Raw genomic sequence first — 19531 nt, forward strand, 5'->3', positions numbered from 1 at the left:
CAGGGTGGCCAAATTGCCAGGGCCCGTGCTTTGAGAGAAGTCTGTGTCCATGTCCTCATCACTCTCGTCACTGCGCTACTATCGCCTCCTCTCCTGCTTTTGTAGGTTCTGGTTCTGCATATACTGCAGGATAACGCATGAGGTGTTTACAATGCTCATAACTGCTGCGGTGATCTTAGTGGGCTCCTTGCTTGTCGTGGTATGACGTCTGCAGGACAGCAGGGTTGCAGGGGAAGCGGTGGTTGGATGACCAGTTTTGCAGACCTACTGCACCGTCCGCTGCCAGGACACAACAGCTGAGCAGGTTGCACGCTTGCTGTGGTATGGCGAGACAAGAGTAGCTGAGCAGAGTTGCAGCTGCGAGACCACCAGCGGAAGCAATGGATGATGACGGTCATATAGAGGGACCTGCGAGGTGGATTCAGAGCATCAGGAGAGCAGAGTGGCAGCGGAAGAGGTGGAGGACGATGATGGTGAGCAGTCCTACTGTACCATCTGCTGAAAGCAGTATGGCACCTGCACAGAAAAAGGTGTGAAACTATTGTCTGCTGTTGCTTTCATGGAGGGAGGGGCTACTGACGACATGTACCCCAAACCACCCGCGACAATGTTTTTGCCCCATCAGGCATTGGGAGCTTAACCCAGAATTCCAATAGGTGGTGGAGACTGCGGGAACCGTGGGATAGCTCCTCACAGTGCAACACTCGGAGAGTCAATGCTAGCCTCGGTACTGTGGACGCACTCTGCCAACTTAATGCACTTAGTGTATTAGTGTGGGGACACACGCAATTGACTGTATAAAATCAACTTCTATAAATTTGACCTAATTTTGTAGTGTAGACATACCCTTAGCTTCACTGTGCCTCAGTTCCCCATCTCTAAAACAGGGATAATGGCATTGCCCTAGCTCACAGGGGTGTCATGAGGCTAAAGGCATTAAAAGATTGTAAAGGTGCTCAGATGCCACAGTGATGTGGGTCATAGGAGTACATAAAGTAGAAAGACCTGGGATGAAATCCTGCCCAATCAAAATGGCAAAACAGCCATTGACTTCACAGGGATCAGGATTTGATCCCTGGTCTGCAAGTTTCCAATCTAAAAAAATCACTGATCTGAGCCCTGCACATCATTTTGCTATTTCACCCCTCTGCATCTCATTGGCACCATTGAAATTGTTCCCAAATAATAAATGCTCCTATCATAAATTATCAAAGTTCATATATAACCTTTGGTTTGTCTAGTCTGTTCATCCTATGTGCATCTCTCATGCTTCCAACAGCCTAGAATGTTGTAGAGCTCATAAAAACTCACTATAGCATGCACCTGTCAGCATCTAGTCTATCATTCTCTCTCTCTCTCTCTCTCTCTCTCTCTCTCTCTCTCATCATAAAGAGGCTAAACTCTAGAAATTTGAATAAAACTTAATTCCTCTCCACCCCCCACTACTCCCTCTGCCCCAAGGATGATGTCTTCCTTTAACCATCTGAATAAAGGAAGAGTGCGGTGTTTAGTTCAGAGCAGGAACACATCAGTATGCAGTGAACAGTGGACTGTCAAATGATAAATACTAGCAAATATATATTCCTTGGCACTGGTAAAAGACACGCCTCAGTTTGCATGAGTATTAATATTATTGCTTGTATACTTGCATATGAGATTATTCTGCTATCATATGTTACAGCGTTGCTTTATGCACTGTACTCTTACAAGTCACAGATCATAGGACAGGAATTCCTTTAAGCAGGCATTTAGCAGGAAAACCAGTAGAGACTATTGTTTCATATCCTGATTATGCAGATTGGCTTCACTAGTAAGGAAATTAACTATGCCACAGCTGTGTGGAGTAAAATTACAGAACAATCTATTTTGAAAACGTTGAAAATCTGCTAAAGGAGAAAATTACATGATTGAACAACAGCATTTATAAAATTGCATTGAAATATTTCACTAAGGGGTTTGTTTAGGATTTATTGTTTCAACAATTTGATCAATGAATTTGTTCTGACATACATTGTAATGTACAAATCCACATATATTTTAAACCTCCACTTAAAAAAGAATAGATGAAAGTCAGTCATTACTCATTTGTAGGGCCAAACCCTAAGCAATCCTTTACTGAATGTTATGAAACGTTTGTTGAAAATTTTCCTTGAGCATTTTAATGGCTCTGATCTCGTGATATCCCATTAAACATCTCATGTTCCAGAATTTCCAGCCCAAATGGAAGCCAGAAATATTGGAAGTCTTCTGAGAAAGCAGAATATAAGAAACTAACATATGTTATTATGAATACTGCTTATCTACAGGCACCTAAAAAGCAATGATTATTGGTGGTGTTTCAATTATTCAGATGCCCTCTATATTAGCATATTGGATACACCTTAAATCACACCACCCACATCAGAGAGACCACTGATCTAGTCCGACCTCCTGCATAACAAAGGCCAAAGAACCTCTCATTTGAACTACAGCATATATTTTAGAAGTGCATCCAATCTTGATTTAAAAGTTGCCGGTGATAGAGGATCCACCACAACCTTTGGTAAATTGCTCCATTGATTAATTGCCCTCATCGTTAAAAATGTATGCCTTATTTCCAGTCTGAACTTGTCTACTTCAGCTTTCAGCCACTGGATCTTGTTACTCCTTTGTGTGTTAGATTAAAGATCACATTGTCAAGTATGTGTTCCCCATGTAGGTCCTTACAGACTGATCAAATCATCCCTTAACCTTTTTTCAGCTAAACAGTTTGAGCTCCTTCAGACTTCTAAAGCTGTGACTTCACTTTCTGTGAACAAGTAGTAAACATGATGAAACATTTAAACTCTGCTAAATTCAACATGTGCAAGTTACAGAAGTATTTGATGTAGGTCGTATAATTCACCAGTGACTTATTTCTGCCCATCACTCAGAAGAGAACTATATTAAGAGAATTATATCGATGCGTACCACCTATCCCAATTGAAGTGGTGGTGGGGTGGAAGGGGAAAGGAGGGAGCACAGAAGTATTTTGGATTATAAAAATGAAGACAGAGGAGAAAAAGTAGTTTAGGTAGAAATGTTAGTTCATCAAAAAACAGAAAATAAAGTACAAATCTTATGTAATAAAAATGAGGCACATGTCAAGATATATCCTTCAGTAATTCATTATAAGAGCTACCATAACCGGTAGCTGGCATTTCATACTCTAACACAGCCATGCTTTTTTGCAGCTTCATACTAAAGGCAATGCCTCATACCACAAAAATACCATTCATTATACGGAACAACTGACAGCTTCTTCCCCCTAAGGAGACCCAAGCTTACTTAAGTCTAAAGTCTGAAATACCATGCCCTCTCAACCAAGGTGTACAGAAAAGCAGGTAATTTAGTAGTGGGGTTGGGGACATAAACAAATAGCCTCTGGCCAAAACTGGAATCAGCATAAGAATTAAACATATTGGGTCTGATCCTCTGCTCGTGTAAATCAGTGATGAAGTAAATTTCAGTGGATGTATGCTATTTACACCAGCTGGAGATCTGGCCCCACCGATGACCAAATTATAACCATATAAAATTCATTTAGAGTATGACAAATAACACAGCAGTAAGAACTGTGTATCTTCTCTAGCTATAACAGTGTGACTAAAATAGAGCACAACTAGTACATGGTACAACAATACAGAATGGGAGAGCACCCATGTATTGCAAAAAGAAAAGGAGTACTTGTGGCACCTTAGAGACTAACAAATTTATCTGAGCATAAGCTGTTGTGAACTATAGCTCACCGGATGAAGTGAGCTGTAGCTCACGAAAGCTTATGCTCAAATACATTTGTTAGTCTCCAAGGTGCCACAAGTACTACTTTTCTTTTTGCAAATACAGACTAACACAGCTGCTACTCAAACCATGTATTGCAAGTGTCTAGAATGACGGACTTCAGTTATACAAAGGTTTAACCTAGACCACTGAACTCTTTCTAATTATGTGCATTTATTCTGCACACTAGCAGATTCCTTTACTATACTTGAAAGAGTAAAGTGCTGATGTCAAGGCACATCATTTATAAGACAGAATTTGTGGAGACACATGCAGGTTTATTAGATAATGCTACATTATCTTAGGAAAAGAGAGAGGTTGGAGCTTGAAATTTATAATATACTACATGCTGAATTTTGCCCCAATTTAAGCTATTTTCACACCTCCTTTTTCCACACATGCAAATGTCAAAAGCATACAAAATGCCTGTTTAGTTACCCATGATCAGTGCATTTTAAATTGGATCAAGAAAATATTTGCTGACCCAGGGCACATAAATTACATCATTACCTAATGAACTGTTGCAGAATTCATTTGAATGGAGCAGTCTTTCTGAGGAGTCTGAATCTTCCCAGTGATTAAAATGATTCAGACAGGAGTAGTCTAGGGTAGACAAAATTAATTTAGGGATGAGTCATGATATTCTGCACCAGTCTGAAACCTAATGAGCTGATTCAAATTCACTTAAATCACTGGAAAAATACTAATGGTACACAGATGGCAGAATATCAAAACAATCTTTCTGAGATCCAAAGCATTCGGAGCTGTCATTGTTCTGATGTGACTAGTTTTACAATTGTCTAAATGGGCCCGATCCTGCTCACTGAAGTTTAATGGCACTGCCACCATTAGCTCAATTCAGAGCTGCCCCACAGTCCCTTTGTGCTGCCTCTACCTATGCCCTCTGATGGACAGAATTGCTCTATGACAGTGGCTCTCAACCTTTCAAGACTACTGTACCCCTTTCAGGAGTCTGATAGGCCTCACGTACCACCAAGTTTCACTTAAAAACTACTTGCTTGCAAAATCAGACATAGAAATACAAGTGTCACAGCACACTGATTGAAAAAATGGCTTACTTTCTCATTTTACCATACAATTATAAAATAAATCAATTGAAATATAAATATTGTACTTATATTTCAGTGTATGGTATATAGAGCTATACAAACAAGTCATTGTCTGTATGAAATTTCAGTTTGTACTGACTTGGCTAGTGCTTTTTATGTAGCCTGTTGTCAAACTAGGCAAATATCTAGATGAGCTGATTTACCCCGGTAAAACAGAGGTCTTCCATGAGGTACATGTACCCCTGGTTGAGAATCACTGCTCGATGACAAACACAGACAGCGCTCTGTGAATCCCTGAGTGGGCAAGCGGAGAGAGAGCGAGCGCGCAGATTGGGCACAGGAGGAGGTGTGGCCAGAGAATTCCTGGTCCCAGCAATTCCCTGCTACCTCAGACTCATAGGAGCCATGGCACTAAAGAAAACAAACAGGGTGTAAAATAAGAGGGATCACAACTCCCCCTTTCTTTGGCTAGCATGAGGAGTGCTCCCCTGCCTGATTCAAACTACCGAGTGTAAATTAGGGAAGCCTTTGGGATTGCCTCTGTCTGCACCAGGACCAAACCAGCCACTGCAGTCCAAGAATGAGTCAGATGCAACCCCCCTCCCCACCAATGCCCTGTGCCTGGATGAATTTGCCCCACTGAGTTCAATGGGAGAAACCTCAGTAGCTCTATGGGGAAGGTCATGGAGAGGAGTCTCCCTTGTTTTGAAAGCTTGGAAAACACTTTAAGGCTGGCAAGCTGAACTATCTGACAACTAAAATCAATCGAATATTTAAAGTGAGGACCCCACGTTAGGTAAACAAGAAGAAACAGCATGCTGTTTGTTAATACGACTCTCATACCATGGACTCTTTCATCAATGGATCCCCTGCAATTGCCCACTCTAAGGGTGAAATTCACACCAGTACTTATGTCCCATTTAAATCAACAAAACAGAATTACATGGTGCATAGCCCTTATGTTGGCACTCTGCACAGGGGGTGAATTTCACCCTTAGTGAAGCAACTGGCATGTGCCACGTCCTACGGATGGATCAGCTGTAGCATACATTCAGCACCATCAGTAATTTCTTTCATGTGTGGCACGTGTCCCTGCTTTTGGACTTGCTCCCAGATAGATTTCTTTTGCTCAGCTGGGGGGAGAGAGGGATGCGGGGACAGGAGGAATAATATACAGTTGCAGAGAGAAGAGACAGAGACAGTCTGCTGACACATCCTTGCAGATCCTCCTTCACCCTGGGCTGTGTGCACATCGCCAACGCTTTGTCCCCTAGGACTTTGAGTCACCATGGGATACTTTAGCCTTCCCTACTTCAGAAACCTTAGTGACCTTCACCTCCTTTTATGTTTTAAAATTTCTCTACAGCTAAGAGTAATTCTGGTGGAACTGCAACAGTAAAATACCCTTTATTTATTTATTTTCTCATTTGTGTTTTAAATATAGGATTGAAATAAATTCCCATAGAAATGAAGTCCTAGAGTAATAACACCCAAGCACTTTGTAAATTTCATTTCACTAATGCCCTTGTGTCCTACTCCACCTAATCTACACCACTATAGAATTCTTGAGCCTCTTGTGAGTAGAGGCCACCAAATTGTTGGGAGGATTTTGTAGTGTGGACAAATGACAGCAACTTGGATTAGACCAAACTCATTCTAACTTTGTGACCCAATGTAGGATTTGAAGTCTCCAGAGCTGAATGTCTACAGAACTAGATGATTGCACCACTTATTCTCTTTAAGTGAGTTGACTTTAAAATGTTAGTTTAAATTCCATCAGTTTAAACTTGGTAAAGTTTAAATTTCCCACTGACTCAGTAGCATGATTTTCAACATTTTTACGTTCTTTCGTGCTGAGAATCTAGTTGGTGCACTCGGGCTTAGGATGAAGATCAAACCTCCTGGGCAAAAGATTTTTTTTGCATGCTTTAATAGGCATCTTTACTAGGGATTCACAAGTTCGCTTGCAATTCAAACCCAATTCCCTATAAAAAGGTGAATGATCTAAATCTCAAATTCATACACAAATACTACAGTGCATACACAATGCATCTGTATCTATATGGTCCATGGCTGTTAGTTTTGTTTTCATCAGTCCATATCCATTTCATTATTAGAAGCTGATAAATGTCAGCTCTGCAAACAGGACAAAAAAGATGCAGTTCTCGCTCTATAACCTGTCTAATAAATTCAATACGTGTCACTTGTGTGGAAGGGTCTATATTCCTCAGTAGTAATTTGTCACCAAGAAACAGTTTCAGGGCATTTCACAGTTGTGTGCCAGCATTTGTTTCAGGCCTTATCTTCAGTGAACATTTCTTGCTAAGAGAAATTAATTCAATGCATCTGTCATTATAGGAACAAAGCAAATGCACTGTCTGTAGAAGGGCATTATTCAGTACATTAGGCATTGATATGACCATTTTCTTCATCTCACAGCTGCTCGAAACAATAAGTAAGCTCACTAATCAATCTGAGGTTGATAAAACTCACATTATAGAGGTAGGACAAGGAAGGGATTTCTTTTTCTTCCTCCAGCCTCCCGTCTCTCTCTTTTGGTAAAGTTTGCTGCTTATTCCAGCCCTTGCAAAATAAAATAAAAAACTACATCACAATTTAAAATCTTAACACATTTCATGGTAGCTTTAAAAGTAGTCATCTTATGTTAGGATATATAAAGTTATGTTTTTCTGTCCACCTAATTGCTTAATAAACTACAGTGGAACAACCACTGAACCTATGGTAACTTTGGGCTGTGTGCAACAGTTGTATGTATAAACAGAGCTTTCTTTAAAGATCATTCTATTCTGACCTCAAATATAGTAGACTAAACAATTCTTCCTTATTGTACTGGATCAAACCAATGTATTGTGAACACAGTTCTTCAGGAGAGAATGTGATCTTTGACAATGTAATCAATCTCTGACCATCATTCAATAAAGAAAAAAAGAGATGAAACTATGGCTATGTTTAAAGAGGAAAAACAAAACTGACCTGCTCATTTTATGTTTGGTGCAAAGAGATATATGCAGAAATGTTTCAGTGAATAAATGGGGGTAATTGGAGAGAAAAAAAACTTTCTAAAAAAGACAAGTATAGTCTTAGGTTTTTTTTTCCAGTTACCTCCAATTATTTACTTAAATACGATCACAGTGCACAAATTGGTTAAAATCATAAAGTTAACACCACTATACTCACTAATCATATTCCGGAACACTCAAAAAAAATGCTTATATACTACAGCTAGAAGAATACCTCAGTTTTCTGGAATAGTCACTGAAATAAAAAAAACTGAGTTCACTTTGGCTACATTCATGCTCCTTTTGTGTTCATTTTCCAGGATTATTCCAGCAAGTGACGGGCAAGGATACCTTCAGGATTAAAAAGAAAAGGAGTACTTGTGGCACCTTAGAGACTAACAAATTTATTAGAGCATAAGCTTTCGTGAGCTACAGCTCACTTCATCGGATGCATTTGGTGGAAAAAACAGAGGAGAGATTTATATACACACACAGAGAACATGAAACAATGGGTTTATCATACACACTGTAAGGAGAGTGATCACTTAAGATAAGCCATCACCCACAGCAGGGGGGGGAAAGGAGGAAAACCTTCCATGGTGACAAGCAGGTAGGCTAATTCCAGCAGTTAACAAGAATATCAGAGGAACAGTGGGGGGTGGGGTGGGGGGGGAGAAATACCATGGGGAAATAGTTTTACTTTGTGTAATGACTCATCCATTCCCAGTCTCTATTCAAGCCTAAATTAATTGTATCCAGTTTGCAAATTAATTCCAATTCAGCAGTCTCTCGTTGGAGTCTGTTTTTGAAGCTTTTTTGTTGAAGTATAGCCACTCTTAGGTCTGTGATCGAGTGACCAGAGAGATTGAAGTGTTCTCCAACTGGTTTTTGAATGTTATAATTCTTGACGTCTGATTTGTGTCCATTCATTCTTTTACGTAGAGACTGTCCAGTTTGGCCAATGTACATGGCAGAGGGGCATTGGTGGCACATGATGGCATATATCACATTGGTAGATGCGCAGGTGAACGAGCCTCTGATAGTGTGGCTGATGTGATTAGGCCCTATGATGGTGTCCCCTGAATAGATATGTGGACAGAGTTGACAACGGGCTTTGTTGCAAGGATAGGTTCCTGGGTTAGTGGTTCTGTTGTGTGGTGTGTGGTTGCTGGTGAGTAGTTGCTTCAGATTGGGGGGCTGTCTGTAAGCAAGGACTGGTCTATCTCCCAAGATCTGAGAGAGTGATGGCTCGTCCTTCAGGATAGGATGTAGATCCTTGATGATGCGTTGGAGAGGTTTTAGTTGGGGGCTGAAGGTGATGGCTAGTGGCGTTCTGTTGTTTTCTTTGTTGGGCCTGTCCTGTAGTAGGTGACTTCTGGGTACTCTTCTGGCTCTGTCAATCTGTTTCTTCACTTCAGCAGGTGGGTATTGTAGTTGTAGGAATGCATGATATCCAACTATACTCTTAGCCCAGCGGAAGAATCTGTCCTATCTCGGGGCCTCTCCTTTTGCCCCTCCACCCCCATGAACATGATACAGTTCTGTGGTGACCTAGAATCCTATTTTCGACGTCTCAGACTCAAGGAATATTTCCAACACACCTCTGACCAACATATTAACCCACAGAGACCTTCCTGCCAACACTACAAAAAGAAGGATTCTGGGTGGACTCCTCCTGAAGGTCGAAACAGCAGCCTGGATTTCTACATAGACTGCTTCCGCCGACGTGCACGAGCTGAAATTGTGGAAAAGCAGCATCGCTTACCCCATAACCTCAGCCATGCAGAACACAGTGCCATCCACAGCCTCAGAAACAACTCTGACATCATAATCAAAAAGGCTGACAAAGGAGGTGCTGTCGTCATCATGAATAGGTCGGAGTATGAACAAGAGGCTACTAGGCAGCTCTCCAACACCACTTTCTACAAGCCATTACCCTCTGATCCCACTGAGAGTTACCAAAAGAAACTACAGCATTTGCTCAAGAAACTCCCTGAAAAAGCACAAGAACAAATCCGCACAGACACACCCCTGGAGCCCCGACCTGGGGTATTCTATCTGCTACCCAAGATCCATAAACCTGGAAATCCTGGACGCCCCATCATCTCAGGCATTGGCACCCTGACAGCAGGATTGTCTGGCTATGTAGACTCCCTCCTCAGGCCCTTCGTTACCAGCACTCCCAGCTATCTTCGAGACACCACCGATTTCCTGAGGAAACTACAGTCCATTGGTGATCTTCCTAAAAACACCATCCTAGCCACTATGGATGTAGAAGCCCTCTACACCAACATTCCACACAAAGATGGACTACAAGCCGTCAGGAACAGTATCCCCGATACTGTCACGGCTAACCTGGTGGCAGAACTTTGTGACTTTGTCCTGACCCATAACTATTTCACATTTGGTGACAATGTATACCTTCAAATCAGCGGCACTGCGATGGGTACCCGCATGGCCCCACAGTATGCCAACATTTTTATGGCTGACTTAGAACAACGCTTCCTCAGCTCTCGTCCCATAATGCCACTACTCTACTTGCGCTACATTGATGACATCTTCATCATCTGGACCCATGGAAAAGAAGCTCTTGAGGAATTCCACCATGATTTCAACAATTTCCATCCCACCATCAACCTCAGCCTGGACCAGTCCACACAAGAGATCCACTTCCTGGACACTACGGTGCTAATAAGCGATGGTCACATAAACACCACCCTATATCGGAAACCTACTGACCGCTATTCCTACCTACATGCCTCTAGCTTTCATCCAGATCATACCACTCGATCCATTGTCTACAGCCAAGCGCTACGATATAACCGCATTTGCTCCAACCCCTCAGACAGAGACAAACACCTACAAGATCTCTATCATGCATTCCTACAACTACAATACCCACCTGCTGAAGTGAAGAAACAGATTGACAGAGCCAGAAGAGTACCCAGAAGTCACCTACTACAGGACAGGCCCAACAAAGAAAACAACAGAACGCCACTAGCCATCACCTTCAGCCCCCAACTAAAACCTCTCCAACGCATCATCAAGGATCTACAACCTATCCTGAAGGACGAGCCATCACTCTCTCAGATCTTGGGAGATAGACCAGTCCTTGCTTACAGACAGCCCCCCAATCTGAAGCAACTACTCACCAGCAACCACACACCACAAAACAGAACCACTAACCCAGGAACCTATCCTTGCAACAAAGCCCGTTGCCAACTCTGTCCACATATCTATTCAGGGGATACCATCATAGGGCCTAATCACATCAGCCACACTATCAGAGGCTCGTTCACCTGCGCATCTACCAATGTGATATATGCCATCATGTGCCAGCAATGCCCCTCTGCCATGTACATTGGCCAAACTGAACAGTCTCTACGTAAAAGAATGAATGGACACAAATCAGACGTCAAGAATTATAACATTCAAAAACCAGTTGGAGAACACTTCAATCTCTCTGGTCACTCGATCACAGACCTAAGAGTGGCTATCCTTCAACAAAAAAGCTTCAGAAACAGACTCCAACGAGAGACTGCTGAATTGGAATTAATTTGCAAACTGGATACAATTAACTTAGGCTTGAATAGAGACTGGGAATGGATGAGTCATTACACAAAGTAAAACTATTTCCCCCCCCCACCCCACCCCCCACTGTTCCTCTGATATTCTTGTTAACTGCTGGAATTAGCCTGCCTTGCTTGTCACCATGAAAGGTTTTCCTCCTTTCCCCCCCCCCCGCAGCTGGTGATGGCTTATCTTAAGTGATCACTCTCCTTACAGTGTGTATGATAAACCCATTGGTTCATGTTCTCTGTGTGTGTATATAAATCTCTCCTCTGTTTTTTCCACCAAATGCATCCGATGAAGTGAGCTGTAGCTCACGAAAGCTTATGCTCTAATAAATTTGTTAGTCTCTAAGGTGCCACAAGTACTCCTTTTCTTTTTGCGAATACAGACTAACACGGCTGCTACTCTGAAACCTGTCATTATGCAAGGCTTCAGGATTAATTAATTTTAAGCAAATATTAGAAAAAATTAATTTTAAACTTGTATTGCAAATACTTATGCCGGAAACCTTGTTCTGAGCCTGGTTCAAAAGCCCACTGAAGTCAATGAGTATCTTCCCACTGACTTCAGTGAGCTTTGGATCAGATCCCCTCAGAGTCATGTTCATCAGATTAAAAAACAGGAAAAATACCATATGACCCTGGAGTCCAATGAAAACTAACCAATAACATTTGAGTTTTAGATAATCTACATGGTGAGTTGCTGGCTAATCCACAATACAATTATTTGCAGAAATTTCAGACAAATTTTTGAATAAAAGTTTTTGAATAAAAATAAATGAGAAAGACCATAAATTACTTGCAGAAAATTCCTGGACCAAAAAGAGAGGGTACATTCATCTCAGACATTATTTGCAGGAATCATTCATGCATCTTAAATATTTGCAAAACAGGAGTCAGATTTTCCAAACAAGATAGGTTGAGCTGTTCTCCCAGTTTCAGAGTTGCCATCATTTGCTCTTTCCCTGGTACAAGTTAGAGCTCTCTAAAGGCTACTCAGACTTCCTCCGATTGCCAGTGGTCAAGCCGGACAACCAGAAATCAACACAAATGCAGGCTTCACCATGCCCCTTCTCACCCAATATGCCCTCTTGGCCTCAGGTTGGCATGGAATGGTAGTATACAAGCCACTAAAACAGCTCTTCCTGACTTGAGGATGCCCCTCAAGGGAGTCCTCGCATATCTGAATTTGCCAGCTTTATGGCTGCTTTGTGCCACCTGTGCAGTTCCCTGAGAGCAGGTGGGGTGGAAATAAGGAATGTTGATTTTATAAGTAATCAGCAATATTCTACTTGCACTAATGAGAAGTAATAGTTTGGAAAGAAAACCGTGCATTAACAATTGTTAAAAACCTTGTCGGTACAATAAACAATAGATTTCTACCCTTAATAAGTGAAGGCCACTGAATATTTTCTCAGTGACTGATCCAGCACTATTTCTACTTACTTTTAAAAAGATACATTTGAAATGCTAAGTAGCAGAGGGAATTGCCCATGGGTTTCCCACATTTGCGATGTTTCTTGGCAATCCCAACTTCTTTATCTAGAACTTGAATCATTCTAAAAAGATCCCTGTATCCTGATAATGGCTATACCAATGCCCTTCAAATCTCCTGATCTTGCTTTCAAAGGAGGACGCTCATGGGTTTCCAAGTGATTCTCACACTTTCCTGCATAGCAAATGATGGGTGTCCCCCCCACCCCTATGTTTGTGTTTTTACATTATCAGTAAAATTCTAAAATCAGAAAGAAAGGGAATACTTTTCTTCTAAATCCTCTCACTTTCAAATCTTGGAAAGCAGAAGTATGATTATATATAAAGCAGAGAGAGCAAGAGGATGGGTTTGTGATTAATATGCTGGACTAGGACTCAAGAGATCTGGATTCAGTACTCAACTCAGAAACACTGTGACACTTAGGCCAGGTCTATATTGGGAAAGCGCGCCTGGTACAAATATAGCCTATGCCAGGCCAGGTCTATACTGGCAAAGCGCTCCTGGTACAAATATAGCCTATGCCAAGCACTGGCTAATACCTTATTGCAGCCTCCTCACCCCTCATGTAAAAAACAAGTAAAGCTGTCCAGAAATTTTCTGATGAAACTTTTTTCAATCAGCAAGTGCTGATTTGTCAAACCAAAACCGTTCAAGGGAAAGAGTTGGTTCTGACAATGTTTTCATTTCAATCTTTTTGAAGAAAAAAAAAGTTTAGACATTGTTTAAATGTTTCATGTTGATGTTTTTGAAATAAAAAATTCCAGTTTTCAGGTACAAAATGACTTTTGGTTTTGAAATTTAAGCTAATTATAGTAAAAGCTTTAAAAATGATAGTCTAATTTTAAAAATGTAAAATGATTGCAATTGGTACAGTTCATCTGACCTGCTCCAACAATTTTTTTTTCAGAGTTTTGGTTTGTGAAAATATTCAAGACATTTCATCCCTATTTCAAGTCTCAATATCTTGAAAATTTTCACAAGATGGGAAAACCATTTCTTGCCCAGCTCTACAAACAAGTTACAGTAGTGAAAGATCACTGTTGTCCATATAGCTGCAGCTACACTAGGGCCACATTCTGGCAAAGTTATGTCAGACAGCTGGCTTGAGATTCCAGTCCCACCATTGTTCACATGTAGACAGATGGTGTACCACCAGAAATCAATGGAGCTCTGTGAAAGCAAAACAGCCTGCCTGCATGGTATCGAGTGCAGGATCTGGGCCATAATCTCTCTGCCTCAGGGATGGGGATAATTGTTCCTTTCTTCCCTTCATTGTCTGCATTTCTAACAAAAGCTCCAGAGGACAGGGACTGTCTCTCGTTATGCAGATATACGACACATGACACAATGAGGAGACAACTCGGTTGGGATCTCTTAGTGCTCCTGTAATACAAATAACAATCACAACAACATATAAATTGTTGAAAGAGTAGCCAGGATTATTTAGAGGAGACATTTTGAAAAGCTACAGAAAATAATATTGCATTTAGACTTAATTGGAAGCTAGCATATTCTTAGCTTAATATAATTTGATATATTTTTATGAATTAACTAGCTTCCAAGTGTTTCAATGAAATGGCTATTTTCTTAGCCAATCAATTTGCCTCATGGTTTGTTAGTTGGTTTGATCTTCTACTCTTATGTTTTTTAAATTATCTTTTATTAAATTCATTTCTCTCGCGTGCTGAATGCTGCCAAATAAGATATCCAATAGCTTAAAAAGAAAAGAAAGACTGCTGGTTCATCTCTATTATATTGTCTATTATTTAAATCCAATTATTTGGAATTATAGGAATGATGATAATGGATTTATATATTGTGACCACTTTATATTTACCTCTGAAAAGATGTTATGGAGGTCTATCTTTAAAGTTTATTTTTGATAATCGCCACTCAGAGTTGGGCTGTTATCCAGCCATCGGTTCATAACATAATTTGATTAAAAGGTATCACTTACAAATATTGAAAAGGTTTTCTCTATAGTGCTGACCCAGAACAATGAGGGATGTCATCCAAAACAATTCCCTCCCCCACAACAACTCACACAAAAGATGTTCTCTGTTTGCTAAGCATCTTTGTTCTTTGTACTGTGATGCTTAATTTAAGATATAATGGATAATATTATAGTCATTTTAGACTTGTTTGGAAGAAATGAGGCCTGAGGCAAAGCATAGAACTCAATTTAATTCAGATCAACTTACAACTGTTGGCAATACCCTTTACAAAGGATCTTTGTGAGGATATAATTTTCTGAAATAATTTGCAGTTACTTTTTTCCTCCCTAATAATTATTTTTTTAAATTTCTTATGTGTCATGACTCCCAGCAGCATAGTGGTAAGTTTTATATAGAGACACTCTCTTAATGAACACTTTGCAATATATAAATTGGCATAAAGTTTTCTTTGCAGAGACATGTGTCTCCTATAGTTGATTGATAAATGAAGCATAAAACCAAGTTATTTCTGTGGGTCTCATCACTGTGACATCCAAGCACCTGCATAGCCTATATATCCAGAGTGAATTTCACCTAGAAGCAAATATCTTAAGTGGTGCTTAAGTTTTATTGTGAAGGTTTATGGGAAAGGAAGGTTTGCCCATAAAATATCAATAGGGAGGGGCTTCTAACCACTGCTCTCTGGTCTGTAGTGTATGGGACTGGAGACGGCCTTCATGCTGCCCCCCCCCAGATACTGGTGTGAAGGCAGCATTATTAACCTATTTGTATGTGGTAGTGCCTATAGTCAGGCAGTTGCAGTCAGGCAGGGATTGGTACTTCTTGGGATAGGCACTATGCATATACATGTAAGGAAAATATGGTCCTTGCACCAATAAGCTATTGGGAGATGCCACAAGATCCAATATTTTGTGGACCACTGTGACCCCTAGCATCACGCGCCAAGGGTACAGAGAGGCTGTGGCCACTATCCAAACCCACAGAACAGAGCTGCATCTGCTGGATGGCTGAGGTACATCCCTGCTTCCGAGCTTCCAGTTTTGGGCAGATGTTCCCTTCCAACTCTTCCCTCTTTATCTTCATAAAGCTTAATTATGAGGGTTTTAAGCAGTCAAAATGAATTTTGCCAGGAGGGAATTCAATTTGATATGCCTGGTCCTGTGCTAAATAATCCCGGGGGGGGGGAGGGGGGTTTGTTTGTTTATAAAGCATTCTTCCAAAATTGATTTGGCTCTAGTAAAATTGTGAAGTTTTTATATACACCGGAGGATTATGCAAGTGAATTACACTTCAGCAGAAAGGAGTTTGTGGATATTATTTTAGAGGGAAAATGTTAAAAATTATTTGACTTTTTGTGCTTGCAAAAGGGAGCAGAATGATCATTCCCGAGCTACAGTATTTAGTTCTAGAGTGTGGGGTCCTGCTCTCATTGATTTCAATGGAAGCAGGACTGGACCCAGAAGGAGCAAGTCACAGGAAGAAGCAAGCAGCCCAAAATTGACCACACTCTCCAACACATTTGCCTAAATCCAGATCAAGAAGGGCTTCTTGGGTTGAAGAGGTAGTTTAGGTTCCCAGCCCGTTCAGCCCTCTGCCTCTCTTCTGAAACCATCAATGCTGGCTTTTGAGATACAGCAACCTATACACTGGGAGCGTAGTTAAGATCCTCAAAATCACTTCCTAAAAGCCAAGTCAACAGTCAGGCAAATGGTAGCAAGTTTCACTACTGACTTGGGCTGGAGTTATTTAAGTGATCTCTGCTGCAAAGCATAGTGACATAGAGGTTTTATACTATTAGATACTGCTACCCCTGTGCTAGGCACATTTGAATCTCAGCCCTACAGAGATAGGCCAAGAAGTTGTTCATAAATTTAAAATACTTTCTTCTAAAAATACAATCCCTTGGGTGCTCAAATATCAATGTGAGAACCACTTAGCAGTTGCTGATGTGAATTCTTAACAAGTTTTCAATGTTTATTTAAATCCTTTCTCAGATGCTGACAACAAATAAAAGTAAAAGTATGGACTAATGGAAAGTAAAATTCAGCTGGCACCAGTTTCTAGACGAACATCTTCCAACCATGTGGTGACAGCAGCGTGATGTTAGCCTCAGCTCAGCATATCTAATACTATACACACACACTCAATATAGTGAATTCACTCAGCAGTCCAGACTGCTTTACATTTCCAGTTTTTCCGACCCCTATATATTAACTTGAAATTGCTTTCCTCAAACCAGGTGGCACATATTTGTTTCAAGAACAAGTCACACAGGAATATTGTTTCTCAATCTAGGAAATTAATTTTGGAGTCATGCACTCCAGCTCACTCCATGTTGAACATTAGACACTGCATGGAGCAAGGTAGCGCTAATAGCACCTAAGGCAATTTCCTTTATTCCGTTTCTTTTCAGTTGCCAGCTGGAGTCTGAGCTAAAAATAGCCTTGCTGTGACAGAAAAATGAATCCTAGCAATAAGTGTATTCTGCAGTAACGCAATGAGCTCATTGTCTATGTGTTAATGGATGAACACGGGGGGGGGGGGGGGAGAAGAGGGAAATTGAATAGCATGGTACAATAAAAAATTAGAATTTTGTGTTATTCTTTTTACCTCGGGAGTTCCTCTAACAGTTCTGAAAAAAAATCATAACCAGCTTATCAGTTTATAGTAATATAAAAATAATGTATATAAAACAATTAAAAATATAGGTAAGACATTCTCAACCAGAGTATTTCCTCTTTGTGAAGAATTATTACTTGCTGTGTTATTCTATTTTATCTATAGGACGTTATAATTGCACTATAGTTAACATATGCTGTCTCATTAATGAGAAGTGAAGCATAAGTGAGAGCTATTCAAAAACTAAGGAATTTCTGGTGGAGATCACCAAAATCCAAGAGTTGCTCAGATGCTGTCAATTGCCAAGGGTGACAAACTATGCTAAAGGCATCTGGCCCTCAGATACTAATGGAAAATGTCAATAGACACACCTTATCATCTGAAGGCATATTGTATTACTTTTATGGGAGATTTTCAATGGGAAACAATGACACATGATTACAGCTATGATTTAATCTTGGGTATTTTTAGTAAAAGTCATGGACAGGTCAGGGGCAAGAAACAAAAATAGTCACAGCCCATGACCTGTCCATGACTTATACAAAAAAATAACCTTGATTGAATCTTGGTGGGGAGGGAGACCACAGCACTAGCTGCATGGGGGAGCCCCAGGGGCCCTGCTGCCGCTCTGGCTGCTGCTATAAGAGGGAGCCCTGGGACCAGCCGCTGCTCTGGACGCCCTGAGACTACTGCTAGGAGCCACCAAACTGCGGCCGCTCCTGCTGCACCCAGGACTGCTGCTCAGGCAGTCCCCGGGGCCAGCCACATCAGCCACTGCTAGGGCAGTCCATGGGTCCAGCTGTCCGGGGCAGTCAGAGCAGCGGCTGGTGAGACTGGGTCCGGGGCTGAGGCTGCTCCAGCAGCAGCTGGTACAGCTGGCTGCGTGGCCGCCTGAGTGGCTGGCTGCAGAGCCACTCCAGCCGTGGTCAGCATGGCTGACCCCAGGACCGCCTGAGCAGCTGGCCCTGGGGTCAGCCTCACTGGCTGCTGCAGAAGCCATGGAGGTTGCAGGAAGTCACAGAATCCTCCACATGACAAACATGGAGTCCTACATGTTTAGTTCAGCATCCCTGCAGCAATGCTATTCTTGTGTTGATGAAACCTCTATTCTGGTGTTGGTGTCTGGACAATAAGGGGCAGAATCCACTCTAACGGAAGTGAATAGCAAAATATCTATAGATTTCAGCAGGACCTTGAGATGCTAACCCAGGCAGTGTAGGCAGAATGGAAGCTTAAAGGGACAGTCAACTTAAATTACATTGAAAAACAAACACTGAATCACTTATGACTATCACTACAGGTAACACAATCATTTTCAGTTAGAGTAATGTTAACAAAAAAAGGCTCTTTTTGTGTACTTGCCAGATATTTTTGTATGGTCACTTTCACTGTTTCCCCTCTATAGCCAATCCGTGCCACCCCGTTCATGTGGGTCTTTCACACAGCACCGGGGAAAGAACACACATTTTTTTAAAAATAGAAAAATTCAATTGTAACTCTCCCTCTCCAGCTTGGCAAAGAGCATACAGTTCAGGTTTTTTTTGTGGGGAACTGCTAGGAGATAGAGGAAAGGAAAGAATGAGGAAGCGGTGATTTAAGGGGGGAAAACCTATCCAAGTATAAAAAAATATTGGGGAAAGTCCAACAAGTGCCTTTGTTTCATAGCACAGGAAAATTCCTTTTCCCTGACCCAAAAGATAGTTTGCAATAGTGACAGTCTCACATAAGGAAGAAAACTCAGTGGATAAAAGATGCTCTCCAAAGACCTAGGAAGTGATAGAGAATGGTTAATGAAGGATATAGCTAGCCCAGCAGGACTATGAAGAGGACTTGTGATAGGAGACTTTTGGGGAGCCACTGACCCAGGAAAGCACAGAGCATGTCAGATTTGAATTGAACTGCCAACTTAGGCCCAGCCAAGAAGCTAAGTTGCTTATCTCACAGCACTATTAGAATGCAGATTTTCTCTTTTAGAACATTTAATAGGACACATTATATGAAG

The 19531-nt window shown here is 41.2% G+C and overlaps 2 long non-coding RNA genes across 2 annotated transcripts in view; one reads left to right on the forward strand and one right to left on the reverse strand.

Annotated features, from left to right (window-relative positions):
* Positions 1-19531, forward strand: part of LOC122458907 — a 522220-nt gene that overhangs the window by 197837 nt on the left and 304852 nt on the right. The window lies entirely within an intron of this gene.
* LOC122458906 overlaps positions 6796-19531 on the reverse strand; it is a 28502-nt gene continuing 15766 nt past the window's right edge. The window contains exon 3 of the long non-coding RNA XR_006279226.1: positions 6796-7451. This is a non-coding gene — a long non-coding RNA (uncharacterized LOC122458906). The remainder of the gene's footprint in view (positions 7452-19531) is intronic.

The sequence above is a fragment of the Dermochelys coriacea genome, chromosome 2 (assembly GCF_009764565.3).
Source record: "Dermochelys coriacea isolate rDerCor1 chromosome 2, rDerCor1.pri.v4, whole genome shotgun sequence".
NCBI lineage: Eukaryota > Metazoa > Chordata > Testudines > Dermochelyidae > Dermochelys > Dermochelys coriacea.